The following is a 16,864-nucleotide window of genomic DNA, read 5'->3' on the forward strand; positions in this document are numbered from 1 at the left end:
TTTGCATTGGGGTTGTGCCAAAAAAGTGACTCATATCCCAATTCAAAATGTGGGCTTCAACTTGCACATTTATTTTGTAAAAACTCTGCCACAAAGAAATTGACTATTTATTTCAGAAAACAGAGGTCCGTAGGGTTAAGTTATCAATAGGACAGATACAAATATAGACTCCAATCAGTACTATATTTTGTTTTCAGTACCCAGCCGGGCCTGAAAATTTATTTCAAAATATCAGCAAGTTTAAAAGACCATCAGAGAGGTCTGATGCGAACGTTGATAGGGTACAAGCCTGTACCTATCCAAAAATACATTCAGAAAGGAATAAAAAATAGGCAAGAAAGCAAGAGAAAGAGGGTAAAGAATATCAGGCAAAGAGAACATGGGAGCCAATTGTCCCTTGCATCAGTGGCATATTTGCATGGCAAGTTAAGACAACAAATTCATGTAACAGTTTCAACACTGTGGTAAGGTTACAGAATTTGGCAAAGTGTCGACGACGTTTCGATCCCCGGCTCCTAGTGAACTGGGATCATCATCAGGACATAAACATTGTTTTGCCTGTATGTGCTTTTTCTGATATATGTGACATTTAACAAAAATGGGAGAAAAGAGAAAAGAGAAGAATATGTTTAAATATGGCACTAAATAAAATTGTTCTTTACAGGAAATACACAAACCATACATTGATCTCATACTGTTGTGATGTTGATTTCAAACAACTTATCTTCCAATGTGCCAATTTCATGCTGTGCCGAATGGTGGGAGCTGGTTCGGTTCATCGTACCGTGAGAGTTTGGCGCTAATGTGGTTGTGACTACCATTGTGGCTAGTGATCAGTTGTTACGTGGTGCAGGCTCATGTGAATTTATAGCTTATCAGGGCATGCCGATGGAGGTGCCTAATCGACCACGAAGTCAGGAAACTAACTCTGTGAGTGTCAGGCTCATGCATTATATTGGCGGCCGTGACGGAGGTCTCTATATGCCTCAACTTAGGTGAAAAGAAAGGAAAATGCACACCTATGCTGACGGTCCTTACGAGTCTCCTATGGGCAGTGAGACACTGTGGGGTAGAGGCTGATGCCTAAAAGACAAGGAGTAAAATAAGTACTGGGCTTAGGTGAGTATGCCCGTGAAGTTGTGGCGAGTAGGAACAGAATATTACCTCGATTTCTCGTTATACTACATATGGTATGGTGGCCATCGGTTCCTTAACCAGCTATGGCTTTCCGCTGTAATCGGCCAGTGTATTAAGTGACCTTTTGAGATGCAGCGTTGGATTTAGTATCTGAAATTAGACAGTGGATAAAGTTAATGGGGAAGGCACCACGGGTCCGTGGCAGGAGGAGCGACCGCGATGTCCGGATCCCTTACCTTCTAGATGAGACAATGCTTCTTCACTCGGGATTCGGTTGAAGAACGGGCGGTGTGCGCGATGGCCATCCGCCGGCTTCCCAGGATTGTGGAAGTGAGCGTCAGTGTAGAGACGCGGATAATAACCATTGCCGGACATTGTGGCGGGAGTGGGAGTGGCGCGAGGATCGCAGTGGGAGTGGCGAGAGGGTGGTTTCTCGGTGGCGGCCATCTTAGTTTGGTGTCATTTTGCGTGATTGTGGTAGGCATGCTTTTGAAAAAACCTTAATTCGTATACGAGGGCATTAACAACTGGTATACACTTACATGGCATTAACATTGCGTCTTTTTTGGTACTGATTAGCAAACAGTTACATGGCATTAGCATTAGGTGAGAAAAAGAATTTAGCAAATATTCACATGGCAATTGAGCCTGGTCAGTTTGTCCGTTCGTATTAGACGAATACCTGCACATTGCAACTTGTCAAAAAGTAGAAATAACTTTGGACCTCAATTTCACTTTGTGGAACAGTCTTTGACAATTTACAGCAATCCAGCCCAGTCCTCAGTTGGATTGAGTCCATTTTGTATTGTATCCAGCAATATAATGCATTTTAGTTCCTCCTTGTTGAGAAGCTGAGCCATACAGCCTCCTCTGGGTGGTAACTTTAGAGCCTTCAGCACAGTCCACTTTAAATCATTTTCTGTATGCTTTGCACTGATGAAATGTTCCACAAGTGGGGCATTCTGGATTTGGCAGCGAATGCGGCTCTTGTGTTGGCAAATCCTGGTTTTCACCTTCTGTGAAGTTTGTCCTACATACAATTATAGACATGGACATTGTACCAAATAAATCACATTGCAAGTATTACAATTTGACAGTGAGGAACTGGTAAACGTGATGTTATTAAATACCCTGGTCTTTCCTTCAATAGTTATGTCACATACACTGCAATTGCCACATTTCACATGCCCTACAATGGGGGACAGACCCCATGCAGTTACAAGTGTAGATGGCTGACTGGTACTGGGTAATGCGGCCCGGACTAAATGGTCCTTCAAATTTTTGCTTTTTTTGAAAGCGAATAGGGGACGCTCAATTTCTAGTAAGCCCGCATTAATAACAGGCCAGTGGCGGAGTATCATTTTTCTCAGTTTGTTTGACACTGGGGAGAACGTAGTGACACAAGCTATTCTTTCCTGTGGGGTTTTTTGGATTGGAGTTAGCAACGTTTCTCTCGGTCTGTACCATGCTCTTTTGAGGGCATTCTTAACAATGCGTCTAGGGTAGCCCCTGTTTTTGAGTTTGGCTGCTAAGATGGCACTTTCTTTGAAGTAGTCCTGCCTACACGAGCAGTTTCTCCTAATTCACAGGAACTGCGAGAATGGTAATGAGTCCCGTAAGGCTCTGGGGTGATTGCTGGAATAATCTAATAGTGTATTCCGCTCTGTGGTTTTTCTGAATAGGCGCGTCAAAAGGACTCCATCCTGGTGAAAAATGGAGAGATCCAGGAAGTCAATAGAGATTTTGTTTGATGTGAGGGTAAAGTTGAGGCCACAGCAATTGTTATTCATCCAGTGTTGGAAATGGCGCAGATCATTGACTTCACATCTCCAAATCATGAAGATGTCGTCAATGTATCTGCGCCATAGTCCAATTCCCGAGTGGAAGGGATTGGAGGGCGAGAGTATAACCTCAGTTTCAATTTCATTCATGAAAAGTATAGCCAGATTAGGAGCAAAAATTGCTCCCATACTTGTCCCCTTAATCTGTTGGTAAAAGAGACCATTAAAGGTAAAGAAGTTTCTCGTCAGGCATATTTCAAGTAACTGTAAAATGAATGATGTTGGTATAGCATGAGGGCGTGGGCGTGTATCCAGGGTTTTTTGGATCACCTTCAGGGCCGTTACCTGGGGAATATTTGTATACAGGGACTCCACGTCCATGGTGCAGAGAGTGTCTGTTGTAGGGTCAAAGGGTAAATTCTCCACCAGTGAAATCATGGACATGGAGTCTCTGACATAACAGGGAGTGGCGGGGACAAACTCCTTTATAAAGAAGTCTATGAAGGCTCCCAGTGGCTCTAAAATGGACCCACAAGCTGAGACAATGGGACGTCCAGGGGGTGCAGTGAGACTCTTATGGATTTTCAGAAGAGTATATATCACTGGCGTTCTGGGGCTTTTTATGTTCAAGTAGTTATACTCTTTTTTGGATAAAAACCCTTCATTCAGTGCATCCGTGGTGATTTTCTTTATCAATACTTGAATTTCCTTTGTGGGATTGGACGCTAGCCTTTGATAGTGTTCCTTATTATCCAACTGTTTTAGTATTTCTGAAGTGTAGGAATCACGGTCTTGTAGAACAATTCCGCCACCTTTATCTGCACTCTTTATGATCAACGAGTCATTCATTTTGAGTGTGGTAATGGCCTGCTTTTCTTTGAGCGAAATATTGTATGGAATGAAGGCATGAGAATTTTGTAGTATTGAAAAGTCTTTCAATATCAACTTCTCGAAGGTGACTATTTCAGGGGGAATCATCCCTGAAGTAGGAGAGAAAGTTGATGGTGGACGGAAAGGGGTTAGGGCATTACTCTCTTGGCCAGGATGTAATTGAAAGAATGCTTTTAACCGGATCCGTCTAAAGAACCTCATTAGTTCGGTTTGTAGTTCTAAATAGTTGGGAGGGGTAGTGGGCACAAAAGTCAGTCCTTTTTTGAGAAGAGACAATTCGTCTTCTCCTAAGGAGTAGTTGGAGATGTTAAAAATTGGGATTGCTTCTATGGCTGCGGACGGAGACTCTACCACTGATAGAAATTGTTCCTCGTCCGGCGTTCCCCCGGTGGGTTGACCCATCTCTGGGTTTTCTTCACTTTTCCTCTTTGAGGTGTGCCTTGTTGGCCTCTCTGTAAAAAAGGATTTGTGCCACCGGACTGGTGTGACCCGCCCCTTCGAGCTGTGCTACTACCCTCGCCGGCGTCCGAATTGTCGGAGGATTCGGCTGAGGTTTCTGAGAAATTAACCAAATTTCTCCGTCTATTGTACCTGCCCCAGGGTCTGTACTGTTGAGGGTTAGAATATGCTCGGTTGGTATAAAAGTCCTTTTGTAAATAAGGATATGTGACTTCTGTGTTGTATGCTTTTATATCTTTTTTGATTTTGTTGGACTTTTTATTTTGTTCTATTCTGTGATACTCTGCAATAGTTTTGTCAACTTGCTCTATGAGTTTCTTACTATCCTCAGTAGTGCCTGAGTCTTGGATCTGTTTTAGAATGTCCGAGATCTCAGTTTCAAGTGATTTTAGTGTCTCAACAGCAGTATCGATTCCAAGTGCAAGCCAATGACGTGAACAAGTCGTTCCAATGTAGCTAAAGCTAGTTATATACTTGGGATTATCTGTGAAAATTCCTGGCACGTTGCGGACTTGTAATCCTACAGGAATTACCTCTGCCTTCAAATAGTCCGTTAGCATCAATACCATTAGTTGCAAACGGACTTGCTTCTTGCGGAGTTTTTCTAATTGCTCCGGGATTGTGGTATTCTCTGGACTAGGGATTTCTGAATTATCTGACAGGAGGGATGGACCAGAGCAAAGTTGTTTTAGGTATTCATCTGTATACAGTGGTGCATGACCTGACATAGTGCCGCAGAATAAACAAGGAGAGAGGATAAGGGAATAACAGGGTGAGGGATGGAGAAGTATAAAGAAGGATGGGGTACTAGGGGACCCAAAACCACTAGGGGTTTGGACAATCGAGAGCCCTTGCAAACCAGCGTTTGCGCTCAAGTATATTTTTACAGTCAAGGGGGACCCAAATAAGTACCTAAGGACCTTGGGCAATCATTTATTTCAGAAAACAGAGGTCCGTAGGGTTAACTTATCAATAGGACAGATACAAATATAGACTCCAATCAGTACTATATTTTGTTTTCAGTACCCAGCTGGGCCTGAAAATTTATTTCAAAATATCAGCAAGTTTAAAAGACCATCAGAGAGGTCTGATGCGAACGTTGATAGGGTACAAGCCTGTACCTATCCAAAAATACATTCAGAAAGGAATAAAAAATAGGCAAGAAAGCAAGAGAAAGAGGGTAAAGAATATCAGGCAAAAAGAACATGGGAGCCAATTGTCCCTTGCATCAGTGGCATATTTGCATGGCAAGTTAAGACAACAAATTCATGTAACAGTGTCAACACTGTGGTAAGGTTACAGAATTTGGCAAAGTGTCGACGACGTTTCGATCCCCGGCTCCTAGTGAACTGGGATCATCATCAGGACATAAACATTGTTTTGCCTGTATGTGCTTTTTCTGATATATGTGACATTTAACAAAAATGGGAGAAAAGAGAAAAGAGAAGAATATGTTTAAATATGGCACTAAATAAAATTGTTCTTTACAGGAAATACACAAACCATACATTGATCTCATACTGTTGTGATGTTGATTTCAAACAACTTATCTTCCAATGTGCCAATTTCATGCTGTGCCGAATGGTGGGAGCTGGTTCGGTTCATCGTACCGTGAGAGTTTGGCGCTAATGTGGTTGTGACTACCATTGTGGCTAGTGATCAGTTGTTACGTGGTGCAGGCTCATGTGAATTTATAGCTTATCAGGGCATGCCGATGGAGGTGCCTAATCAACCATGAAGTCAGGAAACTAACTCTGTGAGTGTCAGGCTCATGCATTATATTGGCGGCCGTGACGGAGGTCTCTATATGCCTCAACTTAGGTGAAAAGAAAGGAAAATGCACACCTATGCTGACGGTCCTTACGAGTCTCCTATGGGCAGTGAGACACTGTGGGGTAGGGGCTGATGCCTAAAAGACAAGGAGTAAAATAAGTACTGGGCTTAGGTGAGTATGCCCGTGAAGTTGTGGCGAGTAGGAACAGAATATTACCTCGATTTCTCGTTATACTACATATGGTATGGTGGCCATCGGTTCCTTAACCAGCTATGGCTTTCCGCTGTAATCGGCCAGTGTATTAAGTGACCTTTTGAGATGCAGCGTTGGATTTAGTATCTGAAATTAGACAGTGGATAAAGTTAATGGGGAAGGCACCACGGGTCCGTGGCAGGAGGAGCGACCGCGATGTCCGGATCCCTTTCCTTCTAGATGAGACAATGCTTCTTCACTCGGGATTCGGTTGAAGAACGGGCGGTGTGCGCGATGGCCATCCGCCGGCTTCCCAGGATTGTGGAAGTGAGCGTCAGTGTAGAGACGCGGATAATAACCATTGCCGGACATTGTGGCGGGAGTGGGAGTGGCGCGAGGATCGCAGTGGGAGTGGCGAGAGGGTGGTTTCTCGGTGGCGGCCATCTTAGAGTGGTGTCATTTTGCGTGATTGTGGTAGGCATGCTTTTGAAAAAAGCTTAATTCGTATACGAGGGCATTAACAACTGGTATACACTTACATGGCATTAACATTGCGTCTTTTTTGGTACTGATTAGCAAACAGTTACATGGCATTAGCATTAGGTGAGAAAAAGAATTTAGCAAATATTCACATGGCAATTGAGCCTGGTCAGTTTGTCCGTTCGTATTAGACGAATACCTGCACATTGCAACTTGTCAAAAAGTAGAAATAACTTTGGACCTCAATTTCACTTTGTGGAACAGTCTTTGACAATTTACAGCAATCCAGCCCAGTCCTCAGTTCGATTGAGTCCATTTTATATTGTATCAGGCAATATAATGCATTTTAGTTCCTCCTTGTTGAGAAGCTGAGCCATACAGCCTCCTCTGGGTGGTAACTTTAGAGCCTTCAGCACAGTCCACTTTAAATCATTTTCTGTATGCTTTGCACTGATGAAATGTTCCACAAGTGGGGCATTCTGGATTTGGCAGCGAATGCAGCTCTTGTGTTGGCAAATCCTGGTTTTCACCTTCTGTGAAGTTTGTCCTACATACAATTTTAGACATGGACATTGTACCAAATAAATCACATTGCAATTATTACAATTTGACAGTGAGGAACTGGTAAACGTGATGTTATTAAATACCCTGGTCTTTCCTTCAATAGTTATGTCACATACACTGCAATTGCCACATTTCACATGCCCTACAATGGGGGACAGACCCCATGCAGTTTCAAGTGTAGATGGCTGACTGGTACTGGGTAATGCGGCCCGGACTAAATGGTCCTTCAAATTTTTGCTTTTTTTGAAAGCGAATAGGGGACGCTCAATTTCTAGTAAGCCCGCATTAATAACAGGCCAGTGGCGGAGTATCATTTTTCTCAGTTTGTTTGACACTGGGGAGAACGTAGTGACACAAGCTATTCTTTCCTGTGGGGTTTTTTGGATTGGAGTTAGCAACGTTTCTCTCGGTCTGTACCATGCTCTTTTGAGGGCATTCTTCATCAGTGCAAAGCATACAGAAAATGATTTAAAGTGGACTGTGCTGAAGGCTCTAAAGTTACCACCCAGAGGAGGCTGTATGGCTCAGCTTCTCAACAAGGAGGAACTAAAATGCATTATATTGCTGGATACAATACAAAATGGACTCAATCGAATTGAGGACTGGGCTGGATTGCTGTAAATTGTCAAAGACTGTTCCACAAAGTGAAATTGAGGTCCAAAGTTATTTCTACTTTTTGACAAGTTGCAATGTGCAGGTATTCGTCTAATATGAACGGACAAACTGACCAGGCTCAATTGCCATGTGAATATTTGCTAAATTCTTTTTCTCACCTAATGCTAATGCCATGTAACTGTTTGCTAATCAGTACCAAAAAAGACGCAATGTTAATGCCATGTAAGTGTATACCAGTTGTTAATGCCCTCGTATACGAATTAAGGTTTTTTCAAAAGCATGCCTACCACAATCACGCAAAATGACACCACTCTAAGATGGCCGCCACCGAGAAACCACCCTCTTGCCACTCCCACTGCGATCCTCGCGCCACCACCACTCCCGCCACAATGTCCGGCAATGGTTATTATCCGCGTCTCTACACTGACGCTCACTTCCACAATCCTGGGAAGCCGGCGGATGGCCATCGCGCACACCGCCCGTTCTTCAACCGAATCCCGAGTGAAGAAGCATTGTCTCATCTAGAAGGTAAGGGATCCGGACATCGCGGTCGCTCCTCCTGCCACGGACCCGTGGTGCCTTCCCCATTAACTTTATCCACTGTCTAATTTCAGATACTAAATCCAACGCTGCATCTCAAAAGGTCACTTAATACACTGGCCGATTACAGCGGAAAGCCATAGCTGGTTAAGGAACCGATGGCCACCATACCATATGTAGTATAACGAGAAATCGAGGTAATATTCTGTTCCTACTCGCCACAACTTCACGGGCATACTCACCTAAGCCCAGTACTTATTTTACTCCTTGTCTTTTAGGCATCAGCTTCTACCCCACAGTGTCTCACTGCCCATAGGAGACTCGTAAGGACCGTCAGCATAGGTGTGCATTTTCCTTTCTTTTCACCTAAGTTGAGGCATATAGAGACCTCCGTCACGGCCGCCAATATAATGCATGAGCCTGACACTCACAGAGTTAGTTTCCTGACTTCGTGGTCGATTAGGCACCTCCATCGGCATGCCCTGATAAGCTATAAATTCACATGAGCCTGCACCACGTAACAACTGATCACTAGCCACAATGGTAGTCACAACCACATTAGCGCCAAACTCTCACGGTACGATGAACCGAACCAGCTCCCACCATTCGGCACAGCATGAAATTGGCACATTGGAAGATAAGTTGTTTGAAATCAACATCACAACAGTATGAGATCAATGTATGGTTTGTGTATTTCCTGTAAAGAACAATTTTATTTAGTGCCATATTTAAACATATTCTTCTCTTTTCTCTTTTCTCCCATTTTTGTTAAATGTCACATATATCAGAAAAAGCACATACAGGCAAAACAATGTTTACGTCCTGATGATGATCCCAGTTCACTAGGAGCCGGGGATCGAAACGTCGTCGACACTTTGCCAAATTCTGTAACCTTACCACAGTGTTGAAACTGTTACATGAATTTGTTGTCTTAACTTGCCATGCAAATATGCCACTGATGCAAGGGACAATTGGCTCCCATGTTCTTTTTGCCTGATATTCTTTACCCTCTTTCTCTTGCTTTCTTGCCTATTTTTTATTCCTTTCTGAATGTATTTTTGGATAGGTACAGGCTTGTACCCTATCAACGTTCGCATCAGACCTCTCTGATGGTCATTTAAAATTGCTGATATTTTGAAATACATTTTCAGGCCCGTCTGGGTACTGAAAACAAAATATAGTACTGATTGGAGTCTATATTTGTATCTGTCCTATTGATAACTTAACCCTACGGACCTCTGTTTTCTGAAATAAATGATTGCCCAAGGTCCTTAGGTACTTATTTGGGTCCCCCTTGTCTGTAAAAATATACTTGAGCGCAAACGCTGGTTTGCAAGGGCTCTCGATTGTCCAAACCCCTAGTGGTTTTGGGTCCCCTAGTACCCCATCCTTCTTTATACTTCTCCATCCCTCACCCTGTTATTCCCTTATCCTCTCTCCTTGTTTATTCTGCGGCACTATGTCAGGTCATGCACCACTGTATACAGATGAATACCTAAAACAACTTTGCTCTGGTCCATCCCTCCTGTCAGATAATTCAGAAATCCCTAGTCCAGAGAATACCACAATCCCGGAGCAATTAGAAAAACTCCGCAAGAAGCAAGTCCGTTTGCAACTAATGGTATTGATGCTAACGGACTATTTGAAGGCAGAGGTAATTCCTGTAGGATTACAAGTCTGCAACGTGCCAGGAATTTTCACAGATAATCCCAAGTATATAACTAGCTTTAGCTACATTGGAACGACTTGTTCACGTCATTGGCTTGCACTTGGAATCGATACTGCTGTTGAGACACTAAAATCACTTGAAACTGAGATCTCGGACATTCTAAAACAGATCCAAGACTCAGGCACTACTGAGGATAGTAAGAAACTCCTAGAGCAAGTTGACAAAACTATTGCAGAGTATCACAGAATAGAACAAAATAAAAAGTCCAACAAAATAAAAAAAGATATAAAAGCATACAACACAGAAGTCACATATCCTTATTTACAAAAGGACTTTTATACCAACCGAGCATATTCTAACCCTCAACAGTACAGACCCTGGGGCAGGTACAATAGACGGAGAAATTTGGTTAATTTCTCAGAAACCTCAGCCGAATCCTCCGACAATTCGGACGCCGGCGAGGGTAGTAGCACAGCTCGAAGGGGCGGGTCACACCAGTCCGGTGGCACAAATCCTTTTTTACAGAGAGGCCAACAAGGCACACCTCAAAGAGGAAAAGTGAAGAAAACCCAGAGATGGGTCAACCCACCGGGGGAACGCCGGACGAGGAACAATTTCTATCAGTGGTAGAGTCTCCGTCCGCAGCCATAGAAGCAATCCCAATTTTTAACATCTCCAACTACTCCTTAGGAGAAGACGAATTGTCTCTTCTCAAAAAAGGACTGACTTTTGTGCCCACTACCCCTCCCAACTATTTAGAACGACAAACCGAACTAATGAGGTTCTTTAGACGGATCCGGTTAAAAGCATTCTTTCAATTACATCCTGGCCAAGAGAGTAATGCCCTAACCCCTTTCCGTCCACCATCAACTTTCTCTCCTACTTCAGGGATGATTCCCCCTGAAATAGTCACCTTCGAGAAGTTGATATTGAAAGACTTTTCAATACTACAAAATTCTCATGCCTTCATTCCATACAATATTTCGCTCAAAGAAAAGCAGGCCATTACCACACTCAAAATGAACGACTCGTTGATCATAAAGAGTGCAGATAAAGGTGGCGGAATTGTTCTACAAGACCGTGATTCCTACACTTCAGAAATACTAAAACAGTTGGATAATAAGGAACACTATCAAAGGCTAGCGTCCAATCCCACAAAGGAAATTCAAGTATTGATAAAGAAAATCACCACGGATGCACTGAATGAAGGGTTTTTATCCAAAAAAGAGTATAACTACTTGAACATAAAAAGCCCCAGAACGCCAGTGATATATACTCTTCCGAAAATCCATAAGAGTCTCACTGCACCCCCTGGACGTCCCATTGTCTCAGCTTGTGGGTCCATTTTAGAGCCACTGGGAGCCTTCATAGACTTCTTTATAAAGGAGTTTGTCCCCGCCACTCCCTGTTATGTCAGAGACTCCATGTCCATGATTTCACTGGTGGAGAATTTACCCTTTGACCCTACAACAGACACTCTCTGCACCATGGACGTGGAGTCCCTGTATACAAATATTCCCCAGGTAACGGCCCTGAAGGTGATCCAAAAAACCCTGGATACACGCCCACGCCCTCATGCTATACCAACATCTTTCATTTTACAGTTACTTGAAATATGCCTGACGAGAAACTTCTTTACCTTTAATGGTCTCTTTTACCAACAGATTAAGGGGACAAGTATGGGAGCAATTTTTGCTCCTAATCTGGCTATACTTTTCATGAATGAAATTGAAACTGAGGTTATACTCTCGCCCTCCAATCCCTTCCACTCGGGAATTGGACTATGGCGCAGATACATTGACGACATCTTCATGATTTGGAGATGTGAAGTCAATGATCTGCGCCATTTCCAACACTGGATGAATAACAATTGCTGTGGCCTCAACTTTACCCTCACATCAAACAAAATCTCTATTGACTTCCTGGATCTCTCCATTTTTCACCAGGATGGAGTCCTTTTGACGCGCCTATTCAGAAAAACCACAGAGCGGAATACGCTATTAGATTATTCCAGCAATCAACCCAGAGCCTTACGGGACTCATTACCATTCTCGCAGTTCCTGCGAATTAGGAGAAACTGCTCGTGTAGGCAGGACTACTTCACAGAAAGTGCCATCTTAGCAGCCAAACTCAAAAACAGGGGCTACCCTAGACGCATTGTTAAGAATGCCCTCAAAAGAGCATGGTACAGACCGAGAGAAACGTTGCTAACTCCAATCCAAAAAACCCCACAGGAAAGAATAGCTTGTGTCACTACGTTCTCCCCAGTGTCAAACAAACTGAGAAAAATGATACTCCGCCACTGGCCTGTTATTAATGCGGGCTTACTAGAAATTGAGCGTCCCCTATTCGCTTTCAAAAAAAGCAAAAATTTGAAGGACCATTTAGTCCGGGCCGCATTACCCAGTACCAGTCAGCCATCTACACTTGAAACTGCATGGGGTCTGTCCCCCATTGTAGGGCATGTGAAATGTGGCAATTGCAGTGTATGTGACATAACTATTGAAGGAAAGACCAGGGTATTTAATAACATCACGTTTACCAGTTCCTCACTGTCAAATTGTAATACTTGCAATGTGATTTATTTGGTACAATGTCCATGTCTAAAATTGTATGTAGGACAAACTTCACAGAAGGTGAAAACCAGGATTTGCCAACACAAGAGCCGCATTCGCTGCCAAATCCAGAATGCCCCACTTGTGGAACATTTCATCAGTGCAAAGCATACAGAAAATGATTTAAAGTGGACTGTGCTGAAGGCTCTAAAGTTACCACCCAGAGGAGGCTGTATGGCTCAGCTTCTCAACAAGGAGGAACTAAAATGCATTATATTGCTGGATACAATACAAAATGGACTCAATCGAACTGAGGACTGGGCTGGATTGCTGTAAATTGTCAAAGAATGTTCCACAAAGTGAAATTGAGGTCCAAAGTTATTTCTACTTTTTGACAAGTTGCAATGTGCAGGTATTCGTCTAATACGAACGGACAAACTGACCAGGCTCAATTGCCATGTGAATATTTGCTAAATTCTTTTCTCACCTAATGCTAATGCCATGTAACTGTTTGCTAATCAGTACCAAAAAAGACGCAATGTTAATGCCATGCAAGTGTATACCAGTTGTTAATGCCCTCGTATACGAATTAAGGTTTTTTCAAAAGCATGCCTACCACAATCACGCAAAATGACACCACTCTAAGATGGCCGCCACCGAGAAACCACCCTCTCGCCACTCCCACTGCGATCCTCGCGCCACTCCCACTCCCGCCACAATGTCCGGCAATGGTTATTATCCGCGTCTCTACACTGACGCTCACTTCCACAATCCTGGGAAGCCGGCGGATGGCCATCGCGCACACCGCCCGTTCTTCAACCGAATCCCGAGTGAAGAAGCATTGTCTCATCTAGAAGGTAAGGGATCCGGACATCGCGGTCGCTCCTCCTGCCACGGACCCGTGGTGCCTTCCCCATTAACTTTATCCACTGTCTAATTTCAGATACTAAATCCAACGCTGCATCTCAAAAGGTCACTTAATACACTGGCCGATTACAGCGGAAAGCCATAGCTGGTTAAGGAACCGATGGCCACCATACCATATGTAGTATAACGAGAAATCGAGGTAATATTCTGTTCCTACTCGCCACAACTTCACGGGCATAGTCACCTAAGCCCAGTACTTATTTTACTCCTTGTCTTTTAGGCATCAGCCTCTACCCCACAGTGTCTCACTGCCCATAGGAGACTCGTAAGGACCGTCAGCATAGGTGTGCATTTTCCTTTCTTTTCACCTAAGTTGAGGCATATAGAGACCTCCGTCACGGCCGCCAATATAATGCATGAGCCTGACACTCACAGAGTTAGTTTCCTGACTTCGTGGTCGATTAGGCACCTCCATCGGCATGCCCTGATAAGCTATAAATTCACATGAGCCTGCACCACGTAACAACTGATCACTAGCCACAATGGTAGTCACAACCACATTAGCGCCAAACTCTCACGGTACGATGAACCGAACCAGCTCCCACCATTCGGCACAGTATGAAATTGGCACATTGGAAGATAAGTTGTTTGAAATCAACATCACAACAGTATGAGATCAATGTATGGTTTGTGTATTTCCTGTAAAGAACAATTTTATTTAGTGCCATATTTAAACATGTTCTTCTCTTTTCTCTTTTCTCCCATTTTTGTTAAATGTCACATATATCAGAAAAAGCACATACAGGCAAAACAATGTTTATGTCCTGATGATGATCCCAGTTCACTAGGAGCCGGGGATCGAAACGTCGTCGACACTTTGCCAAATTCTGTAACCTTACCACAGTGTTGAAACTGTTACATGAATTTGTTGTCTTAACTTGCCATGCAAATATGCCACTGATGCAAGGGACAATTGGCTCCCATGTTCTTTTTGCCAGATATTCTTTACCCTCTTTCTCTTGCTTTCTTGCCTATTTTTTATTCCTTTCTGAATGTATTTTTGGATAGGTACAGGCTTGTACCCTATCAACGTTCGCATCAGACCTCTCTGATGGTCTTTTAAACTTGCTGATATTTTGAAATAAATTTTCAGGCCCGGCTGGGTACTGAAAACAAAATATAGTACTGATTGGAGTCTATATTTGTATCTGTCCTATTGATAACTTAACCCTACGGACCTCTGTTTTCTGAAATAAATGATTGCCCAAGGTCCTTAGGTACTTATTTGGGTCCCCCTTGTCTGTAAAAACAAAGAAATTGACAACAAGGAGAAATTTGGCAGTAAAATGATCTGTTTAACTGGTTGCAAAGTCTGCATTTTTGAATACCTTATAGGGTTAAGGCACCTGCTACAGACATATTTGTGTGTCCAGTAAATCCCAAGGAACAATACTAATGGTAAGGTAATTTTGGAGGGTAACACATTTGCCGGAGAGTTCTGTGTTTTCTCTAGTCCCAGTTTTGAATCAAAGTAGCACATAGGGAGGGTTAAAGTGTCTCCTGCAAAGCACATCATCTAACATGCAGATGACAGATTTTTATTTTATGTAAGTGGGTAAGTGGATTACTGTTTTTAACACAGCGCTCATTTTGTTCCTCACAGTTCATAAATAGTAATCCTTCTAATATAGCACAGCGAGCTAAGGACATGTGACTCCTACACCTTGTAACCCTAACTGTCTTATCTAACACATCATGTACATTGATTTATACATTTCTACGATTTATTGTCAATGTATAATGTGCATGTGTAATATAAAGCGCTCTGACACCCTGCATTGGGATAATAAGTGCCTATAAAAAATGGTATTTAGAAAGTTATTAGTGTAAATACTGGAACAGACCAGCACATTTGGCATTCTTACAGTGCATGCATAGCTCTTATATACAGGGACTAAACAAAGTCAAAAGCATGCATCTCTAAAGTATTTGTGAAGTGATATTAACACGCTGTGTGCCTCTGTTTCCCCTCCCCGGCATCTAGATGTGACACTCTGATTGCACCCAACAAGGATAGTGGATCAAAATGAGGTCTGATGGCTGCTTAAATTCGGCCATTGTTATGGCCCAGCTGGAGTCTGAAATACAATAGCCCCCTCACCGCCTGTACGTCACTGCTCTGAAATAAAGCAGGAAAGGTCCCAGCATGCTGCTGAATGTGTCCCGGTGCCTGAAAATTACACGGGACAAGTTCAGCAAATTTCAGTGGGGTCCACTTCTTGCATGATGGACGGAGTCCAACCAGTTGAAAATAGTGGGTGGACGCCATCTACCTGCGTGTACCCCCGACTTGTGCCCTGATGAGAACTATAATGTAGTGACCAAAGACCACCAACATTTTGTGCCAGCACTTCTTCTGTTCCCTTCCCTCTGCGTGAAGTAGTGTGGCTCACTGGTTAGAGGCGGCAGACCCGAGAGCAGAGGACGGCCCGGGACCAGGGTTCGATTCCCGGCGCGGCAGGTTTCTGGACCAGGGTCAGCGGACTCGATAATTCTCTCGCCTCGGTGCCCACTCTGATCAGCGATCACACTCGGCAACTCTGGGCATTAGCTTGCCTCATCTTCACTAACGGCCCCACCAGACCGCCGGGGATGCCTGGTCTCACCCTGGAGATACCCATTAAGGGACCATCTCTCAGGGAAGCCAGGAAGGGTTTCGCAGCGGTCGAAGCGCCTTGGGACCCTACGGGTAAGTAGTGCGCTATATAAATGCCAATACATTTACACACATTCTGCGTGGGGCCCGTTATCTAGGACACTGTTGAAATATTGTGCCATTTAGAAAGTATGGCCTAAATTTGAGTTCAGAACTCAGAGAGATGTTCACCAATGTAACTAAATGAAATGCATGTCGAACCAGGGTAAAGAAAACGTAAGCAATACGGGCAAGCTCAAAGTAGTGTAAAGATCCTTAATGAAAGGGTTGAATATACTGAGATAAAAAGGCTGCTTCATCAGTACATCTGTGACGTGAACGCTGCAGTTGTTCAACACAACTCTGAGCACTTGCACAGTACACAGGGAGCTGAAGAAGGGATAGAAGACTGTGACAGGCAGCTCCTGCGAGAAAAGAATGATGCCGCTAGAAAGAAAAAAGTTGAAAGTGCTGCAATTCATAGCGAGGAAAATCATAATTGTGACTGGTCTCTCACATCTGTTTTATCGCTCAGGCACATAACGAAACTCAACATTTTATAAACACAGTATTTTGAATCTGTCACAGTAATGCTTTGCTCTTAGCATATATTATGGGTGACCCAAAAAGATAGTAAAAATATGA

Source organism: Lissotriton vulgaris, chromosome 2_1 (assembly GCF_964263255.1).
Source record: "Lissotriton vulgaris chromosome 2_1, aLisVul1.2, whole genome shotgun sequence".
NCBI classification, from domain to species: Eukaryota; Metazoa; Chordata; class Amphibia; order Caudata; family Salamandridae; genus Lissotriton; species Lissotriton vulgaris.